We start from the raw sequence: 22,389 nt of genomic DNA, 5'->3' as shown, positions 1-22,389 counted from the left end.
GTATTTAGAATCTAAGAAAAACTAGCTTTATAATTCAACAGCTGTAAACAGATGAAGAGCACAACCCACAGGTATTACCATTTGTGACAATCAGTTACAAATTTGATACAGCTGTTAAAAAAAATCAAAAGCATTAATTGAAGTATATTCTGCATTGCATCACCACAGAATAAAAACTTTGTATTTTGACTACTTCATCGATTCATAAAAAAGGGTAATTAAATCTTTTGAGAAAAGACATGAGGGATGAGAAAAAAATGTAATAAAATTTATGTGGCTAGAGGAAGGATGGAAGGCTGAGCAAGAAAGGAATTCAGTTGCTCCCTCTACAGTGGGATGGAAACAGTGGTAACCATCAGGAAAAGAAGAAAGCTGTTCAAGGTAAGAAAGTCCTGAAGCATAAATACTTGAATGGATGTCTATAAACTCACCAGGAAAATTCTCAGCAAATTAGAAGATGCTTTTAAGTATTAAAACACAGAAAAGATGTCAAGCAGGCAAAAATTGAGGTGATCTTTAGGTGGGCTCTGTCTTGGTTATGAATGGGGTTCTGTGCCACATTTCCTGTGGCAGTAACCAACTGGGCACAATGGGCTAGTCAGCAGGGCTGCTCCCTTTTCTCTCTGTGCATGCTTTAGTGTGTTGCTCCAAAATATGTCAGTGACTTTACTCATGACTTGATAAGTCAGGGAGAGAAATATATGAAATATGGGGGTTGACATGTCATAGGAAAAAGACTTCTGAATCTTGGCCAGGGTCCATTTCATCTATGTATTCACATAATAATAGCAAGAAAATTGTTCCAAATCTGAGTGCAAGTACCTATGTTTGGTGGTGGCTTTTTGGACGCTGCATGTCAGCTGGAAGAGTCTGTCACATTCTTGCTGAAATAGGATTCAGCATAGCTTTCCTAGACAATCTTATGTCAAAATATATCTGTCATAATCAGTTGCTAAGCACAGTTCACGCTTTTAAAAAATCACAGAGATGAGTGAAAATATTTAACAGTGCTGAAAGCAAAAAATATGTCTCTAGTTCACTGAATTCATGGAAACATGCAGAGTTCAGCAACTACTTAAGACTTGCTCATCTTTTATTTTGGGCAACTGCTGACTTGGGAATTTAGGGCAGAGCATCCCATAGGGAGACAGATACCTGTGACTGAGTCCCTGCCACAGAATTAGGGGGTGAAGTCAAAATGCAAGGCCTCCTAGCTCTTCCCTCATTTCAGACTCTTCACTGAGGCTGAGTCCTGTGAATTGTGTTCCTTAGTGTACGAATGCCTATGTGTTGTATGACTGTACTAGGTGGTTAAGAAGCCATTCAGTTAAGCTGTGGAATTCCAAAGCTCAACAATAAAATACAGACCGTATTGAAATTATTGCATTGGCCTGTGATGTCTGATTCTTACCACTCAGCATTCTGTTCAGGCTTTAGCTAATAACTAGGTAAATAAATTGCCACTTGACACCTGCCTGTCTTTACTTGTTTAAATTTTCCTCTGCCAAGAAGTCACAGATTTGCACCATTCAAGGAGGGACTGGATATCAACTTCATGCTTTAGCACACTGCAGACACATTTTTACTATCTGCTGAATCTCATCTTTTGCTATCAACCAAAAAAAACCCCAAAACAACAACCAAACAACCTCTCCCTCCGCAAAAAACCTGTGAGTCAAATCTCAGCAATATGTTCAGTATGTTATTAGTTGATTTAGAATATTCTTCCAAATGAAGTGTGTTCCAAAATATTTTACAGAATTAAAAGCTTTGTGTGACTGCAGCACAAAAACATAATCCAAAATGTTTTGGCTAAAAAAGGAACCCTTCTGTTTTCCTTACAACTGAGGCCAAACCAATTTTAATTTCTGACTTCTTAATTAATGTTAAGTACTGCTTAGACTGAGTTTCTCATTAAAAAAATATTGCAACATTTGTAGACTTACAGTTATTTAGTCGATTGTTTTATCTTTCCTTTGAGCATCTGAAGTATAAAATCAGTTAAATTCAAAGTCTTCATAGGTGATGCCATCTATTAATGGAAATGTTATTTCAGAGCTATGCAGAGCATGGTTAATAATTTGGGCAATTTACAATTTGGCCATTTTTTATGTACTTGTGCTATGTTGGCATCTAAAGGCTCTCTGTACTTGTAAAATAAGAGTTTCATTTTATGGTAAAAGACAAGTCTTTTAAGTTGTTTTCACTGCATCCCAGCATAGACCAAGAAGTTTTGCAATTTTTCATTTTGCATCATTTTCATTTCTGGCCACCCGAGATATGATTCAAGTTCATGTGAGCCTGTCTGGAGACCCCAGCCTGTGTTAGGCTCTTGGTAAAGCTGTTAGGCACTAAAGCAGTTCCCAGCCTCTGTTTTATTGGCAGGTCAGTTGATTCCTTCATTACTACCCACAGCAGTGTAGATGTGTACAGCTTCTCCCCCTAACCAGCATTTCAGTGAAACACCAGTATTTGCAGCATGGGACCATCAGGCTAAATTAAAGAAACAGAAGACTGAAGCAAATGTCAAAGCCTGTTGAGGACAGTAGGAGTAAATCATAAGTATAAATTTTATATTTGGCTTATAAAAGTTTTCTGAGAAGTGTGGTATGCCTTAATTCCAACACCACTCAGTTCCTCCTAGGAAAGAGAATTTATCCTGTCTGTTAGCATCTCAAAAACGTTCCTGATATGAGAATCTACAATTGTCTATTGAGAATCTACAATCACTTTATCAGAAGTCAGGTGTTTCCCTTCACTGCACAGAGCTGTTGGATAGAAATACTAATATTTCACTTTTAGCAGGGGGCTTTTGCAGTCTTTTCTAAAGGTTGAGGCAGTTTGATTTGAAAGTTCAGAGCAAGACTCTTAGTTGTTATAAATAAGCATATCCTCATTATTTTCCTAGGCCTATAGCAATTTTTAGTGGCTGGGATCTGGCACATAGTTTGGAACAACAGTACTGTTTTCAAATCATAATCAGAGAGATGAGGCCTGTTAAAAATCTTATTCCACTGTTAATATCTCCTGTCTTACCAGAGAGGCAATAACTGTGGAAGTTTCCACTGAACTGCTATTTCCACTTTTCAGTACTCTAATATCAAGCTCCTATATACTTTGCTCATGCAAAAAACTCTTCTACACTATGTCACCGTTGTGTGTCATTCTGAAAGAAATTATAACATCTTAATACCATTTTATATAATCAGGATGTACCTATTTTCTTGAGTTTTTGCTTGGTTGAGATGAAGTGGATAGAATCTTCCTCATCCACAGCCACCTGGACACTACAAGCCTAAATATCTTCATGTGATCAAAGCACAAAAGTGTGTGTCCCAAGGCTGCTTTGGTAGCTGTTGAAGAGCTGACATGGCATCAGTGTGTTCTTACCTTCACTTGGTTCCAGTTTATTACACTTTGTGATAGGTTATGGTGGAGAAATCCCAGTCCAGAGAAGGCAGCATGCAGATCCAGCTTTGTGTGTTGGCTGTTCTTGGTGCTGGGGAATTTCTCAAGGTCACTCTGCTACTAAAAATGGGCTCTGAGTAAGTGCTGTGGAGAATAAGATCTGGTCTAAGGTCCTCTTCAGTGGCAGAACTGTCATGGAACTGGTGAGCAACCACCAGTTACTGGGCTTAAGTAATAACTGACTGGCATGCTCAGCTCAATATAAATAATAAAATACTACCATTTGGTAGTATTGCCCAAATACTATTTTCCATATAAATTAGATGGAAAGAAAATATTTACATTCACAGTCACATATCTCCCTGTCCACTAAAGAATTTATCCCAGTTTTCTGGCTGCCTCTACAGCTCCCCACTATCTCCCCTAGCCAGATTTTCCCGGCTTGTGTCCGTGTCTTCCTTAACACTCTCCCAAAATCACAGAGCTAAAGAATCCACACTGGTGACACCACTGCTTAGGATAAATTTCTTTGCTGGTATTTTCCTGGAAAAGAGTCAAGTCAGTAGGAGGAAAAATTTCTTTGTGGGATAGACAGGGTTTTTTTAAGAGCTTTCCCAAAGAAAAGTGGCTAAAAATGCAGCATCTCTGCTCCTTACAAGAGGTCATTTGGGATATACATATTGATTCCCAAGACAGACACTATGTTGTAAAATTTAGATGTTAGAACATTTGCACTGTATAAATGTGGCTTGGAGCAGGGGTCAGTTCCCCATGCAAAACAATCTTGTTGTCCAGCAGACAGACAGGTAGCCAGGCTGCTGAGCAAGAAGCCCCTAACATGCATGTCGAGTGTCAGGAGGTGCTGAGATAGCCAGCCTATGGATTCGGTTTCTTCCTGCTTTGACTTTCATATTTTGTACCATAGTGAACCTGTATTTCTTTTAATTAGCATTTGGAAATCTGGAAAAGCATTAGGCATAGATTGGCATAAGGTTAGGCATCAACATTGTCAATAAACCTGTTATGGCCAGGATACCTTTCAGGAGGGAAGCCATGCACTTGTATCATTCAAGCGTTTGCTGAACTAGAGAAAAGGAATTTTGTGGATCAAAAATGTTTGTTTAAGGGTTGCCAAAATTCTCTTAAAATCTTCTTTTAAATATTTAGCTCATTGTTTGGATCCTGCTATTATGGCCTAGCTGTTAAAATCCCCAGAGGCTTTGACAGTGTTATATATTCTGCTCTACAAGTACTATTAGAGAGCAGAGGGGGTGACCAGAGTGTCAGAGATCACAGATCTTCTTCCCAAGGGTGTTCAAAAATGAGCCTAGAGGGACTGGCATGTGTGGATGTGTAATTCATCTCTGTGTGTGCACGGGGGAGGAGGAAATGTTGGGGAACCCTTGCTTTTATCCCACTTGGCTCACAAATCACAAAACTCTTAGCAACATGGAGATTTAAAACACAGATAAGCAAGGTGGCAAATAATTTATTATGAATTAAATAAACTAATGAATGTGCATGTGTAGTAGCTGGCAGAGGTATTTCTAAAGAACCTTAATAATTGGATCATAACAGCTGTGTAAAGTTATTCTTGTTATTTCCCCATTTATTTAAAGGCATGTGCTTCTGGCCAATATTGACCTATCCTAACCACATCAGACATTGGCAGTGATCTCCATGGAATTAAGATATTTCCTTAGCTTCCTTTCCTCATTATTTATTTTCCTCTGTTCATTCTGTTTCCTAGTTTAGCTGTGTTACCAGAAGCTTGCCTAATTCCACTTGTTTCTGCAAACTACTGTTAATCCATCACTAAAAATGTGCCAGCACTGCCTTACTTGGTGAAATCTTGGGGAATAGAAAGATATTTGGATATACGGTCAGGTATTTGGTCTGTAGACCAGCCATGTTTTTCATCTTTTAAATGCAGATGTGTAATTTGAAAGGTGTAAGGGTGATTTTGAGATAAACATGTAATAGTTAGTCACTTAGCTTAGAGGCTGCTATTGTCCTTATCATCTTAGTTGCAGGTGTCTCAGACTACTGCAGTGGTTTCCACAGCAGATGTACAAGGCAGCACAACTGCTGTTATCCCTTAAGGTTTTGGAAACTGAAATATAGGTTCCAACAGGCATCACATAGCTACACTTTTTCCCCCATATGCATAATCACTTCAAACTAAAATCCTTCTTCAACTGCTGCTTAACTCCAAAGATGCCAAATGCCTATTATGCTGCAATTGCCAACATTCAGTTATAAAATCATAGAATAATTTAAGTTGGATCACTGGAGGTCATCAAATCCAACTCAAAGCAAGGCTATCTTCAAAGTTAGATTAGGTTGTTTGGGGCTTTGTCCAGCTGAGTTTCAAACATCTTCAGCATTGGAAAATCCACAGCATCTCTAGGCAACCTGGTACAGAGCTTAATCATTGTGAGATTTTGGAGTTTTTTTCCCTTGAATCTATTTAAAATATCTTACTGTCAGTATATACTGCCTCCTGTTATTTTACAACACACTTCTGAAAAGAGTACCTTGTCTCTAAGCAGGCAGGACTCAGTACCCACATTAGGCTTTTCTCCAGGCCAAGCAAACTTGCTCCCTTGTGTGTCATGTTCTCAACACCAAAATCCTTGTGCTGTGTCCATATTTGTCATTAGTGGGGACTCAGACTGGATGAAGCATTCCAGGTATGGCCACACAAGTGGCAAATAAAGGAGGAAAAGCACTTCCCTAGATCATTTCTCTTGTCACATTTTCTCTGGTAAGTGACCAGCCCTCATTCTTTTAATGGTGTACTGCTGACTTATATTTAATTTGACATTCACTGGGACCTGAATACTTTCACAAAACTGTTTTCTAGTCAATTTGCCCCAAACTCATACTGGTTCAGGGGGTATTATATCTTCATGCCTGCATGACTTTTTTAGTTGTTTTTTTGAACTTCATGAGGTACCTTTCAGCCCATCTCTTCCTTCTCTCACAGTCCTTTGGTGGGACAGCTTTATCCTCCAGTTTATGCGTCATTGTCCCTTTTTCCAACTTGCAAGGTTCATTAAATTGCTTTAAGTGCAATTATCCATGTCACTGATGAAGATGATAAACTGTATTGGTCTCAGTATTGATCCCTAAGGAACATTACTCCCAGGAGGCTGCTGGTGAGGTTTTTGAAATAGCTGTCCAGCCAAGTTTTCATGTATCTTGTAATTTGTCTCCATACTATTGGGCTAGGAGATCTGGAAGACATGAAGGCAGATGGTAGGAAGTAGCAAAAAAGCACCTCAAGCTTTTACATGTTATTTGTCACTTTCCCATGTCCCCTGTCTTTTCCAGCAATGGAGCAATATTTTCTCTGGGGTTTTCGTTTGTTTGTTTTGTTTTGTTTTCGTTTGGATGGGTTGTTTTTTTGTTGTTCCTCCTCCACCCCCCTGGAACATTTCACCTTGTACTCACACCTCTTTTTAGTTTTAGCTCCAATTTTGAGCTTCCTGGTTTGCACACCTTGTGCTCTGGCAATGCCCTTGTAACACAGAGAAATCCAGAATCATAGCATTAAACATGTCCCTGTGTGCTACTTAGATACAATTTCTGAACACTTCCAGCGATGGTGACTCTACCACTTCAAAGGGCAGCCTGTACCAATGCCTGACAACCCTTTTAGTGAAGAAATTTTTCCTAATATCAAATTTAAACCTATCCTGGTGCAATTTGAGGCCATTTCCCCTTGTCCTGTCACTAGTTGCCTGGGAGAAGAAGCTGACTCCAATCCTGACTACAAGCTTTTTCAGGTAGTACTGAAGAGTAATAAGGTCTCCTCCCTGAGTTTCCTTTTATTCAGGCTAAACAACCCCACTTTCCTCAGTCACTCCTCATAAGACTTGTGTTCCAGACCCTCCACCAGCTTCATTGCCCTTCTCTAGATGTACTCCCACATCTCAGTGTACTTTGTGGAGTTAGGGGCCCAAAACTGAACTGGGATGGGAGGTGCAGCCTCGCCAGTGCTGAGTGCAGAGGGACAATCACTGCCCTGGTCCTGCTGGCCACACTGTTGCTGATACAGGCCAGGATGCCATTGGCTTTCTTGGCCACCTGGATACATGCTGGCTCATGTTCAGATGACTTTTCACTAGCATCCCCCAAGTTTTTTCTGCCAAACATCTCTCCAGTCACTCTTTCTCCAGACTGTGTTGCTGCTGGGCTTATTGTGACCCAAGTGCAAGACCCAGAACTTTGCATTACTGAACCTCATACAATTGGTCCATGGATCCAGCCTGCCCAGATCCCACTGCGGAGACTTCCTACTCTCCAGCAGATCAAGATTGCTCCCCAACTTGGTGTTGTCTTCAAAATGACTGATAGTGTACTAGATAGCCTCATTCAGAGAGTGCAATGATAAAATAATCAGAACAAGTCCCAGTACTGACCTCTGAGGGTCACCACTTGTGACCAGATGCCAACTGGATGTAACTGAATTCACAGCCACTCTCAGAGCTCAGCCAGCCAGCCAGTTTTTTACCCAGCAGAGTATGCCTCTCCAAGGCCTGAGCAGTCAGATTCTTCAGGAGAATGCTGAGGGAAATAGTACCAAAGGCTTTAGTAAAGTCTAGGTAGACATCTACCTTTGCTTCCATTTCTTCACAACTCTTTTTTATTTTTTTGTCTTTTTTTTTTTTTTTCCTCTTCTCTGCTGAACATAAGTTACTGCACATCATGCAATCAGCTGGTGGAAAACCATTTTCAAATTCTGGAAATCATTTACCATTACCTTCTCCCAAACTATAAAGGCACTCCCTTTGTTCTCTTTTTTCTTCACTTAGAAACTAGTGGGGTTTTGTTTGTTTTGGATTTTTGTAGTATTGCTCCCTTGAAAAGAAATCATGTCAGAAATGTGTAGAGGTATTAAAGAACTTGTTGCCAGACTTTAGGAGTTCATCTATGTCAGCATATAAGGATTTTGTCTTTGTTGACATAACATCCAAAACTAAAATGAATCAGAATAAGATTTGTTTGATTAGCAGCGTCACCCTGGGAAGAGCTGACATCATTTAGCTGTGGGATTTTATTAGTATATAAAATGATTGCTTTTAAATGTTTAGTCTGGAGTTAATTTTGGAGAATGTACTGGAAGGTGCTTCATGTGCTACTACATGTCACAACCATGCTACGAAACAAAAGCATGCCATGGTAAGCAGCATGAACCCAAGACTATGGTTATTATGTCAGTAATGTGGCCATTAAGTTTTCATGCTAAGATTTATTATGCTGTCATTACAGCACTTTTGTTTTTGATGTATCAAACCACTACTACAGTACATATTTGTTGACATCTCATCTGTTTTAGAAAGGCAAATGATTACAAGTTACCAAGGAAACTAATAAGCAGTATGCAAGGAATAGGCTGCACAATTTGTTTTGCTGGATAGCAAGTCACTGCTGTTTTAATGTCAATTAAATTACTCCTACTTCTCACACTGATAAAATAAAAACAAACCATGTACCATTTAAAAAAAATATAGCCACATCCATTTAGCAAATGGAAATGAGCATTGTATTGTAGCTTATACAGATGGAAGATAAAGAGGGATGTAATTTGTTGAAGGTTTTGTGTACTTTATATACAAAGTGCTTTATTTTATTACTTTGGAAAAACATTCTGTTCCATTAAGTCCACAAGACTACATGACCACAGACCTTAGCACCTGAAGGAGTTTTTGATACTGGTAAATACAAACTTGTTTTCTTACTTTGAATTGCCTGGACAGTTTGATAAAACTTTCATTCAGACCTGCTGTTAAGCTGCACTGTGGAAAGAGAAGTTTGGAGCAAATCAGATCTGTGGGATTGAAATTGATTTAGGCTGGTGACTCAGATAAAACAGGTCACTTGCCCCAGCTCCTGAGCAGATTACACTGAAGAGCTGTACAATGCCACGAATGAAAATCAAATAGTTTAATGTTTTTGAAAGCAAGAGGAGATCCTCAGGGGACTGTACCTTTTGAAGCCATAATAGCTGTTGTTAGGCATTGTTGTGTCTGTTTACTGTGGAAGAAACATCAGGGACTCTGTAGCTCTAGAGAGCATTTGTTCATGCTTCTGACCTTTGGGTGAAGGACCATGAATTTTTAAAATAATATTGGATATTCTTTGTTATTTTTTCCTCCCTGTTCTCCTGAGCCTTATGTATTCTGGATGGTTTGGTTTAATAAGTTGTACCACATCCTCTAACCTTTTCCATGTTTGTAAGATTTCACTCTCAGTAAGCCCACCACAATATTTACAAGGCAGATGAAATATAAAGCAAATGCTGCTGCTGCCTACTCATTGCCTAAATTGACTGTCAGTGGCCATGGAAGGCCAGGAGGGTGTGTGTAGCTGAGTCCCAGGGGAGACAGGCAGCTGAGCAGAACATGCCTATCTGCAATGATCTGGAAAAAAGATCAGCATTTTGAAGATATAATATTGTGGGACATTGCTACTGCAATCTGTTAGATGTGTTTGTTTTCTCACTTGTTGGATTTGCCCTCAGTGGCAGTAGAGCTGCCTTCACTGTTACACTTGCTCATTACAGCTTGTGCAGAACAGATCCATGTGTGCTGTAACCAAGGCCAGACCTTCTGATATTATATATTTTCTCATATTATATACTTTGTGTACACCCTAAGAGGACTATTATTTTCTCCTTATATCAGTAATACTGAAATGAAAATAAGCGTGAGTACTACTTGATACTGATAAACTTCAAACACATGATATTAGCTGGGTAGTATATCTTAGTCTGTGATAACAAGGACAGGCAAGGTGGTGAGGCTGTCCTTTGGTTTTAAAATCCCTGAAATAATGGGAGATGTGAGAAGATCAGCTGAAAGGATTTTTAGCTTCTTTCTCTGTTTGGATAGCATTTCTTCAAAAGTATTTTCCGTGGTGAAGTTGGTGGGTTTTGATCAGGTCTAAAATGAAATCCAATAACTGCCTGTGGCAAAATTAGATCAACAAGCTGTCTAAACTGCAGGTGCTAGTGAGGCAGTGTGCCTGAGTAGCAGGGGATAGCTGGATAGGGAGTAGAAGTGGTGGGTACAAATGAATAAGTGGAAAGAAAAAGATAGGAATGGTATGTAGAAAACTAGAGTAATATAATCCTTTCTGGGTTTTCTGGACTTCTAGTTCTCTTTCCTAGCCATATGATGAAAGCAGTGTTTTCACTGATCCTGTCAGTGTCAGAGTTACTCCTTGTTTCCCTCAGGTTTGACTTGAATACCTGGGGCTGCTTTTGCAAAAGTCCTCATGGGAGATAGTGGGAAGAAACTTCATGGCTACTTTTTTAAGGTATTTCCACAAAAGATGTGAAGTCACTGAAACTTGGCTGTGCTGAAAAGTTAGAAAATCCTTTTGTGAAGTATTGGATACAATCATATATATTTTACTGGTGTATACAAATATGAAACTTTCATTTTGTTTTGCCATGTTTGCAAAGACTCAAAATTTAAATATATTACAAGATTATTTACCAAATATTCCATGAATTTGGAAAGTAGATTACAAGTATGCAAATGGACTAGTAATGTGAAAGTACATGCTGCAAGATTTAAAAAGATGGACTAAGTATTAAATTCAGGAAAGTATTTCCTGCAGGGGAAAATGTGTCATCATAAATGAGAAAATGTTGCAACAAATGCAGCTGTTCAGTGTTTAAGGAATTGAAGTTGAGCTGAATGAGACTGAAAACAGTCATTCTGTAGTATTTTGTAAAAAGTAACCAGAATTAAAATGAACATACATAGTGTATTCAGAAAAAAATTATGAAAAGACAAAATGGAAATGCATTCTCTAAAAGTATTAAAGACAATAGTTACAGGATTATTTAAAACCTATCAATCAAACTTCAAACAAAGGAAGAAAGTGGTGTTAAGTTTGGAATCAAATTAAGGAATTAAATTATATAGTAACTCAGACAACTGTTTCTGGATTTGTATTAAGTAGAAGCCAGTCCATAATTTTCCCCTGTGGAATAAAGATGAGAATTTCAAAGGATTACTCCTGGCTAAATGCATTTTGCATAAATGCATAATGCAAAAGTGTAAGCTGCAGGGAGAAACATTCCAGTTATATACAAAGTTAAAATTATGTGACATTTAAAGTATAGCTCAGAATATGTATATATGGAGTGTTTATTTCTTGGACTCAGATCAACAACAAATTGCTTTCATGGCAGCTGCTTTCACAAAAATGCCTTAAGGGTCAAGGGGTTTGGGTTTGGGTCTTCCCTAGTGGAGCTGATCTGTTCTTTAGCTGTCAAGAGCACAAGCCAGTCAATTAAAGATAGGAGGGGGGAAAAAAACCAAAGCACTAAAACATATTGGGGCAACTAAATGAACTGGTTTTGAAAGCGTGAATGTCTTCAGTGTGGTGAGAGAAAGGGAATGACAATCATTAAGATGTGGCTGGGTTGGGCAGCACTTGGAGCAGAAATGGTGTGAGCTTTCACATGAGTTTCTAATGTACTTTCAGTAAAGTGAAAATGGCATGCTGAGGAGAATAAATGAAATATTCATGTTTCCCTAATGAGTGTCAAGGGTTCCTCAATTTTCTGTTTGATTTTATTCTGTCCAGACAACTTGAAATTAGATCACAGGTGGGAAAGCTGCAGGGAATAACACAGGATCACAGAATATTCTGAGATGGAAGGGACACACATGGATCATACAGTCCAACTCCCAAGTGAATGGCTGAACGGGGATCGAAGGAGCGACCATGCTCTGACTGACTGAGATAAAGCTTCCATCTAACACAGAGATGATAATGTCATATCAGAGACTGGCAGGAACCAGTGGAAAACAGCAGGGAAGCAATGGGCTGGCAGACTGGCTGCTAGCAGCAGACCATGTTTACTCATCGATGGTTGTTTACTTGTCCCAGACTGAAATACAGGATCAAAAGGGATTTTAAAATTTGAAAATTCCAAGTCTAGGGGAAAGCCTCAGGGGATTTTAGAAATTGTTGAGGTGGTGCAGGGAGACAACAAAATTAGAGCTGCTAAAGGATGAAGGAGAGTGAATGACAGAAATGAAGTCTGTTTCTTATTCATATGAAGGGGTAATTTCCCCTCATAGAAAACATTAACATTCAGGAAAATAAATATTATTTTAGACACTTGGGGCTAAACCTTTCAAAGGTGCAGGTACACTGAACTGGAAAATTCCCTGGGAACCTTGCAAAGCCACTTTTGAGTCAGCAGATGCTCACATGAAGTACTCCAGGCTTCTGAAACAAGCTCCTGCATGCTACTTCACACCTGCTTGAGAGGTAGAAGGGTAAGAGCAAAGACCCTCTAAAGCTAAGGAAGAAAAACTCTAGTCCCACTGCTCTAGGCTCAGGCTTGCATAAACCTATTATGATTACTCTAAATGTGCAAGAGAAGAGACCTGTGAAAATGTTTGTTTAACCACAATGCAAGTGCTAAGGTTATTTATTTAGGCAAGGTAAGGGAGGATGCTCTGTGATGCTGCACCAGGCAAATGCACTGAGGTAGTTTTTTAAAACAACAATATTTTTTGGTGTAAGTGTGTATATTTGTTAGAGACAGAGCTCTTTCCTGTCATGCTGTTGAGCAGGCACTAACCTGCACGGACACATGAACTATCTCTGTGGCTTTAGTCCTTTGAGTGATGAAGTTTGCTGGGCACCTTCTAATTTTGGAATATGTAATAAGGAATCCCAAAGGAGTCTTAATGTGCTATTTTGCATTAGTTTTTGAGAGAGGGAGCATACTACCAGCCTTTAAATCTGGTTAGTGAAAACTAGCATGTGAATTACAGTTTTGCAGACTAATCCAGGAAGGCAAGACCATTTTGCAGGCAGACATCTGGATTTTATCTCCCTCTTGCCCAGCCCACTGTTAAGGCAAATTTAACACTCTTAGCATCACAAATATGTGTTGCATTGCAAGTGAACTTTATAGGGTGAAGAATTTGTTGGGTGGCATGGGAAGCAAAGAATAAACCCAAAAGCTAATTTCAAGAAATTTTAGTTGTTAGCTATGGGCTGCTACTCAGACTTGGAAGAAAATAGTAGACAGGAACCTGAAAAACACTTTGATGGTGTCTATAAGGGTACACAAAACCAGATTTTTAGCAAACATTCCTAATATCCTCCTATTTATAGCAAGCAAAAAACACTTTCACAATTAAAATCATGTACTGAAACAATGATCCTATACAGAATCAACTGCTGCTCTGCAGTACAAATGACTAGAACAAAAGCCTTAAATATTACCCTGTCATAAAGTTGCCCTTTATTTTCTTGAAGCGGTGCTAGTTGCACATGCCGTCTTTAAGAGTCAAGTCTTTCACTCAAATTCATTGCCATGCATTTGGATCACAAGCTATTTTTAAATAATGAAAGACCAGAGATAAATCTCTATCATCAGTGCAGAAGGCAAGGTCTAGTGTGGGACCATGCACTTCATCCACTCAGTACAAAGTTAATAATCTCTCTTAAAGTTTTCTACATTCAGCTTCATTAATCTAGACAAGGTGGCAGAATGAATAATTTGAATTCAAATCCCTGAAACTGAAGGAAAAGGATCAGCACACTAGCTGACTCTCGTTCACCTTTGCAGAAATATATTATTTAAAAACATACTTTGCTTTGAATTTCAATGCTTGTAAAAGGTTGAGATATACAGATTGAGACACTGACCTTTCCTTTTCCTCCTTGGATGAAATAGAGCACAAGCAAAGCCCGTGCAATCATCCAGAGACAAGAAAAAGGAAGGTGAAGCATACAAGTGTTTTGGTGCTGTAAGGATAAAAGTCACTCTTGCAATTCTCTGAGAGGAGAAGAGGTCATGTGTGGAACTGTGGTGAAAGCACCCCGAGAATTTTCTAAGAGACCCTGAATTACTCTTTTTGACAAAGCAATTAAAATATAAAAAGTGGAGGAAGTCACCCAGTACATACAAAAATTTGTAGAGAATGGAAGGCACTTTTACCCTGTCAGTATGATTGAGAACTGAGCAAAATCCTCACAAAAGGACTTACAGCAAAAAGGATGGCAGAGTTCAGATCAGCATTTAATGAGGCGCTTCCAACACAGAGCAGCACAAGTCCAGTGTTTGGACATCAAGTTGTGATTGCAGTGCTGGCAGCATGAGCACAACCCAGGGCCATCCTTCCAAATTTGCCACTCTGCCCATGAAACCAGTACTGCCTTTTTCTGTTCCACTCAATCTTGTGCCAAGGGTGCAAGGAAGGTCTCTGGACTGTTGGCTTCATATTAAAGTGACAACTTTGCACCTCATTAGCCAGGAGGTCTGCCTCCTCCCTTTTGTCTAGTGCTGAATATTTGAGTATGACAGCTTGCAGTGAATGTCACCTGAAAATGTTTCCTGTACCAAGCAGAAGAAAAATTCAGGTTCTAGATTCTGATTAAGCTTGTGAGGGGTCAGCAATTGCAAACTGCTTGGAGAGAGTCTGTACACAACCAGAAATGAAGCTCTGTCTCTGGAGGGCCTCTGGAGCAGGTCAAGATGCCTCTGTGGTAAAGGAACAGCTGAATGCCGACTGTTTGGGCATCAGACCATAAGTGTTCAACTGCACCCATATGACTTTTGCCCAAGTCCAATTTCAGAACAGCTGAATAGCTGATGTAGATGATCTAATAGTTTTTTAATAGATCTAAGTTTGTGTGTAGATTTACGACCTTCTTGGTCATAATTGGCTATGACCAGCCAAGCCCTTCCAGTGCTTATTCACATGGTGCCTTTAAGACCTGAGAACTTATGGGCTTACAATGACGTTCACGAGAATTATACATGCATATTGACCGGTGATTTTACCACCCGAGGGCTACGTGCAAAAAATGTGTTCTCTCCAGCCCTGTGAATAACAGTGTGCAGCATTTATTAGCAGACTAATAGAGAGAGATTGTCTCACTCAGTTTTGGCCAGCAGTGAAACATTTACTGTATTAGATGCTGTTAATTTTTTTGTTTTAAATATGTGATATTTAAATAATACTTAAAGCTCCTGCAATTTCCTGTCTTTTCTCTTGCACTCTTTTGCATCTCGGTGCTGCAGACTGCTATCTGGCGGCAGCATGGCAGACTGTCCTGCAAGGGGAGGGGAGTGGGAAGCCAAGCACAATCCTGCAGTCCTGGGGATGGCTGCCAGGCCCATCTGAGAGCCCTGTTGCAGTGGCAAGGCAGGGGGGCTGGTCCATAGGTCAAGGACTTAGTCTAGGTGGCTACCTTGCACCTTAGCTGAGATGCTGCTGCACCATGGCTCGGGCAGGATCTGAGTATGAGAAAGCCTCCACTTACAACTGGCTCCCAAGTTGCAGAGGGACATCCTCTGCTGGGGCTGACTCTTGCTTTCCTCATTGCAGCTTCCTTTAAGTCCACCAGCTGCGTTGTCTGCAAGCTGCCCCCAAGCCTGCACAGCTGAAGCCCTGGGTGTGGGGGATGGCTGGTGTCCTGCTCACCTCCCCACTGCAGTAGAAGCAGATGGGAGGCTCCTGCCCATGTGCTCCATTTCCTTTCACAGGAGAAAAGCTCTTTGCTAACTTGAAAAGTATAATTTGTGGGGGTTTGTTTCCTTTTCTTCTGCTGAGCCCAGTTTGCTTCATGAGGAACTGCAGTGTTAGCAGGTCTGAGTGCACATGCAGGACCTTTCCTCTTGACACAGCTGAAGACATAGCCAAAAACACCCAAGTTCTGACGGTGGACAAAAGACTGACGCTGAAGATAGTGGGAAGCATCAGAACCTTTTGTGGTATGGAGCATTGATGACTCCTATTAAGTTGGTGCACTTCTGTACCAGTTTTTTGGACTTTGGATAACAAAATCTTCTATAAATTCAAGTAGTGACCACAACAAAAGCCAGTACCATTAGATGAAGTCACTCAGTGTCAATTAACCTGATATGGTATCTGAAATCAACATTTTTATTCAAGCATTTGGAAGCTTACAATGGGACAGGCGTGCTGAGCTTGCCCATTATTACATAAAGAAGATTTTGTGATACTCTTTTACCCCATTTAGTTTGTGGTAAGTCCTGTAAATCCATAGATATGAGTACTGCCACTGGTCAACAGAACTGGATCTATCTTTGTACCAGTAGAATTTCTAGAATTGTGGAGATTTGCTGTCCTCTTGAGAGTCAGCAAGAGAGTGCAGGTGTAGTTGTGGGGCCATCCTGACAAGGGTTTCCCTAACATATGATTCTCTCATGAGAGTTTTGGTATGTAATTCAAACCATATTTATGGCATGTATACTGCACCCTGATGTGCTGTATCCTCATGAGCAGGTTTGGAAAAAGAAACAGCTGCTGGAAGAAGAGCAGGTGGCATTCCCACAGCAGGGATAAAAATGGATAGAGAAGAGAAATCTGTATGAACAATGAGGTATAACAGCTTACATACTTTCATTAAAGAGGAAAGATAGGAAAATCCTGCCTAAATCAGTCACATGGAAGTACTCATCTCAAAATGGGGGGAAAAAAGTTGTTTAAACTAAAGTTCAGGTTAAAAATCTTCAGTGTTTGAACAAGAAAGTGTGTTTCTATGAGGTTTGAAAAGAACCCCAATTACTGAAACAAGAGCGTGGCAATTGCTTGTTTCATGCAGGGCCTATGAGGGTCTCAGTATGACCCTGAGTGCTGTTGTTTGTCATGTCTGAGAGTTGCTGTGCTGTGCACTGGGGGAGTCAGACTGAGTGTTACAGAAGTATATGCTTAGGAGGTTTGGTCTGCATCAGTCAGGACCAGCTTGTGTTTTATGCAGCATTTTAAGGCAAGCAAAAAACACCTGAAGGACACCTCTGGCAAGTGCTCTGAGTGACTCTGAATGCCCCAAGAACTGAGTGTATAAATTATCTGCCTTGTCTGTAAATTTCTTCCTCAATAATGAATATATCATGGTAATCCTTTTCTTGGTATTCACCCCAAAACTAAAAAGCTCAAAGAGCTGGTCTATCCCAGAAAACTGGAAAAATTAAACAAGGAGGGGAAAAAGGGGTTTACTTCTATATTTCAAGTAATTTCTAGTGTGTCTTATATAAATTTTATATAACAGGATGCCTTGCACATATTATACTTGCATTAAAATCCACAGCATGGCTAAAATTCAATAGAGACACATATATGTTTAAATCCAGAGCATATTATGGTGCCTTAATCAGGAAAAAAAATCTGAGGACTGGGAGTAGCAGTAAGCATGCTTTGGAAACAAAACTAGTCCCATCGCTGTGGCTAGCACAGGTCTTTCCCATGAGAATTTTTTCTGTGTTTTATAAACAAAAATAAAGTTTGGATGTTCTTAAAAACAGTGTCTCGAAATTTGGACAGTTCAGGCCTGGCCAATCAGGCCTGGGGGGAGGCTTTGAACTGACCAATCTGAGTGACCTCTAAAAAATCTGTATAAGCTGGAATCAAATAATAAAAGCTTCTTCTTTTTTTTTGCCACGCTGAGAATCCGGGTCTTTTTCTCTGCTAGCGGCTCAACAGCGACACATTTCTAATACTTTTCTTTGTTACGTTTCTAGATATGCTCTGCCTGTAGCCATTTGTTATGCTGAGTCCAGCCTGCAGACTTTGTTCTGGACTTCACCAAGCAGTTCCTGTATTCATACAATTGGCTACAAGCAAATGGCTTCAAGAGTTGTGTGAAAAGTAATGGCAAGGCTGCACATCCCCAGACTGAGCTCTTTGGGTATCCCTTAACATCTCAGTAGGAGCTTCTGTCATTTCTGTAGTTTGGTCTAAAGTATGGTTTGCCATCTGTTTGCTTATTTACTGGTAAAAGTATGAATTTAAAAAATCAGGCACCTTTTCGATCATTAAAAAAATAAATAAAAATATGAGCTTGGCTCCAAATATAGTAGACTTAACCTTATAGATATTGTGTTAATGTTTCATTGTTTTTACATTTCCTGTTGTTTCATAAGAACAAAGTGAACTAAACAATATTAATAATGATCCTCCATTGTGGTTCTTTGCTTTTTGTTTTTTTTTAATAATACCAGATATTGAGAGCTTAACCTTTTCTTGAGAAGACTTTTCTCCTATGAGGATAATTTTAGAAAAGGTGAGGAGTTGAGCAGTGAGCACAGACAGGAGCCAGATACTGAAGACAACTGAGTGCAGGGACTTGCCAAGTTTCCTGCTTCCCCACTGGGAAGAACTGCACTTTCCAAGTCTCAGGCATCCAGAGGGGAATTTTCTGGCTCTTTGGAGCAAGTATAATGATGATACAGTGCCTTACCCCTCCCCATTTCTCCTTCATCAAAACTTCAAATGAAACCAGCCTGTGCCTTTCTCTGAAGCTGTTAAGATTGTATTAAAAAGGCAGACAAGCTCACAAAATTTAGAGGAAATCTATGCAAAAGAAATGTCAGTGATTGCAAAGCAGCAACCCAAACAAGAAAACAGAACTTGTCTAACAGCATCCTACAGCTCTGAACAGTTTTTGCCTAAAATGAAAGGGTTTTGGAACCCTAAACCTGCAAATTGTACTGTATGATATTGTGTCATACATTGCATAATTTACTTGTATCTCCAGATATGTACCTGAATCGTTGTGAAATTCATTTTCCTCCACAACCTCTTTTTTTTTTTTTCAGACATTTAGTATCTCCTGTCAGATATACAGATTCCTTAAGTTGATAACATGGTGGAAGTTATCCTGTTCTTTTGCATTTCACTGAATTCCATTAATAACAAATGACAAGCACTGCTCATATTGGTTCTATTCAAGAGAAAAAAATTAAAAAAAAGTTGGTGAAAAATTGCTTCTCTTATCAAAGGTTTGAGAATCCCTGAAGATTGAATTATGAAGAGCTGTAGTGAAATGCGTCAGCTAAGTGAAGGATAAGGGAAAATGATCCATTCCTTTGAGCGTATTATGGGAAGGGCCTTGGGGAGCACTTTAGAGCAAAACATAACCAATAAAATCCATGTATTTTCTCTGTGAAAATTTTTATGGATATTACTATCAATACCCTTTGATATTTTTGTGTTTATTTTATATATGCTCTGAATAACAGGTCACTTAACAATCTGAATTCTATATTTGAACTTATCTATATATATAAGAGGAAGTGAGTCTGAGTTCCTGCTCTGATCTTTGCATATTGAGCTGAACTGATGAAAGCAGTGCCTTTGAGAGAATCTATTAGGAGGCAGGCAGACCTGTTAGTTTCACCTTTCTTATGTGGAATTTCAATTCTGTAAAGCCTCAGCACAGGAGCACCACAGGCATTAGTTGTTTCCTCCCTGTCTGTATTTAACTGGAGCAAAAGTGTTGCAAGGAGCTTCAGCACTCCACAGAGCACTAACCAAAATGCAACAAAATGATGAGCTTCTCATATCAAGAGCTTGTTTTCCCTATATGTTGTAGCAAGAGTGGGAGGATGGGAAAGACCCAGTGTGGCAATGTGGAAAGAAAGAAAGGGGGTGAGCCTCCAGAATTATGTCCAGTCTGAAAAGGCAGAAAACTGCCATGCTGAGAGTTTGTGCTGAGGATAAAGGGCAGAAGAAATCACCTTATGTATATAAACAAAAATATGGACAAAAAATTTGCATTCTCTGGCACAGATTAAGGAAGAAACAGAGAAACTTACAATGCACTCTGCAGCAGATAAGATCACAAGGGACATGTGACAGCTTGTGGTTTGTGAGCTGTTTTCACATGGGCTTTATCCTCACAGATGCTCAGCAGCAGAAGGATGAAAGAGGTAGTATCCCTGAAGCAATCTTTGTTAATGTCTCATCTCACAAATCATTGCAAAGCAAAGCTGGATGAATGGGAAAAGCCAGTAGATTATTTCAATACAGACCCATGAAAAGCTCTCTCAAGAAGGAATCATACAATAAAGCAAACTGTTAGTAGTCACTAGATTCTGGAAACTGGAGGTAAATTAGCAGGGAAGCCCAGATAAACTCAAAAATATTAAATAATTGTTCAGAAAAATTACGTGGGCTGTTGGTGAGCTTTATAAATTGCATTCATAGGAGATGTTAAAAATAGAAGTGAGAAAAGGACTAACAGTGATGTCAGCAAGTATTTAGACCTAAACATACAGCAGAAAAAAATAAAACCAAATTAAAAGCAATGTTGGCATAATGACTGGATAATTAAACAGATGTTCTTGCAAGTAAAAGCAGCAGGCTTTTTCAATGTTTGGAAAACTGAAACACAGGAAAAAATCTGCAATGAGTCCTGATGTTGTTATTAAACAGGGGTATAGAAATAACATCTTAAAATTTGCTGATAAGATGGATAGATCATATTTGTGTTCAATTGCATGCTTTACTAGAGGCACAACTAAGTTCTTCTTACTGCTAATTTTGGTCTTTCATGTAGCTTGAAAAATCTTTTTTTATAAAAGTTTGCTCGGTTTATGCTGCCTTTTGAAGATGTTTTTTCCTGTCAATATGTGAGGCAAGGAAAGGAATTTGTGTAACTGGAAAATTTAGAAATTGGGAAATAATATTGTTATTACTGTTGTTCTTACAAAACGTCAATCTATTATAAAAATCAACAGTACTGAAAGGTTACTTGGAGTGAATTAGCAGAGTAAACTACAAATGATATAGTGGTCTGCAGAGAGCACTGGCATTCTTTAGGATTGTGGTTTATTCACAGTAGATTTGAGGTACAGAGATTCCGTTTAGATAGGAGATTGACTGATACAATTTTTTTAGCAGAATCAAAGAGTCAGTTTATGTATCTCAACCTGTTAGGAACTACAATTATAACTACCATATTGGGATTTTCACAATTTTCATGGAAATGTAGTAATAGTGTACATTGTGAATGGTCAAATTGTTACCAAAAGCAAACCATGATTACATATAGCTAATAGCTCTGAGGAGTAGCTACTGAGAAAACAAATACTGCTCTTCAGGAGGGAAAAAAAGGCCTTGATAACTCTTAAATTAAAGTAAAACCAAATAAAAACACTGTTTTCCTACAAATGTCAGTCAGGCAAAATTCCCCTTGAATGGATGAGAAATAACATAGTCTTGAGTCCAAAATGATCCCTCCACCCATATCCTCAACCAATTTTAAACATGAAAGAGGTTGTTCACATAATCATAACTCAGTATCTACAAGGACAAAAAACACCATTACCACCTCAGACTGAGCAGGTTTGGACTTGGCTTCTGGCTGAATCCTGGCCACAGGCTTTGTGGTGACCCTCTCTGCTGGACCACATACTGCAGAACCAGTTTCACACCTTTGAAAGATTTACTGTCCTTTTTTAGTTCCAACCATTATCTGTGATTCAAAAACTACCTTTCTTTAGGTTATATTCTGTCTTGCAATGTCATCTTTAAAGCTTGGCACAAATAAATAGGTATTTTTAAGAGTTAACAGACTTCAAGTTTAACCCCAAGCTACAGAAACAGAAACCTGTGCTAAGTTGATCATAAATATCAAATTAAAAAAACTCACTGCTTTGTTCATGTTGAATTTAGGGCTGAAAGATCAGCTAGAGATAGGTCTAGTATATAGATGGTAAAAGAAACATAAGAATCAGTATTTGTTTGTTATGGCTCAGGCTATTAATTGCTAGATTCAAAAGTAATCAATATCTGTGCAAACATTGGATAAGGCATTTTTAAAAACTGAAAGGAAAACTTTTCAGAAGTACATACATATACTTCCTCCTTAGCTAAGGGGAAGTCTGAGAGTAGCATGAAGCCATTATGAAAGAAATTGGTGCACAAGTTTTGGTGGAATAGAAGAGAGGCATGTGGAAAAATACAAAGGGAGAATGATGTAATCCAGTCAGAGTTTGTATAATCCAAAATTACCTCTTGACATTCAGTCAAAACTTATGCAAGACATGCATTTATACTCTGGATCTTCTGGGCCATGCAGAATTGGTGTAGTTAGTGAGATTCTTCCCATTACAAATATTCCCTTTGGCAAATAGAGTGCTCAACCAGAACAGCAGAGGTTCAATATCAAAGTCTATAA

The 22,389-nt window shown here is 39.1% G+C and overlaps 1 protein-coding gene across 2 annotated transcripts in view; it reads left to right on the top strand.

Moving 5' to 3' along the window:
• The window catches only part of ZNF385D (zinc finger protein 385D), a 470,254-nt gene that overhangs the window by 416,852 nt on the left and 31,013 nt on the right, over positions 1 to 22,389 (top strand). For both annotated transcript variants that reach the window (XM_085051080.1, XM_085051081.1), the window contains one exon: positions 282 to 381. The gene's annotated coding sequence lies outside the window, so the exon portion shown is untranslated. The remainder of the gene's footprint in view (positions 1 to 281; positions 382 to 22,389) is intronic.

The sequence above is a fragment of the Lichenostomus cassidix genome, chromosome 2, assembly GCF_008360975.1.
Source record: "Lichenostomus cassidix isolate B80296 chromosome 2, HeHo_3.0, whole genome shotgun sequence".
NCBI lineage: Eukaryota > Metazoa > Chordata > Aves > Passeriformes > Meliphagidae > Lichenostomus > Lichenostomus cassidix.
This window is presented reverse-complemented; position numbering and strand designations above follow the sequence as displayed.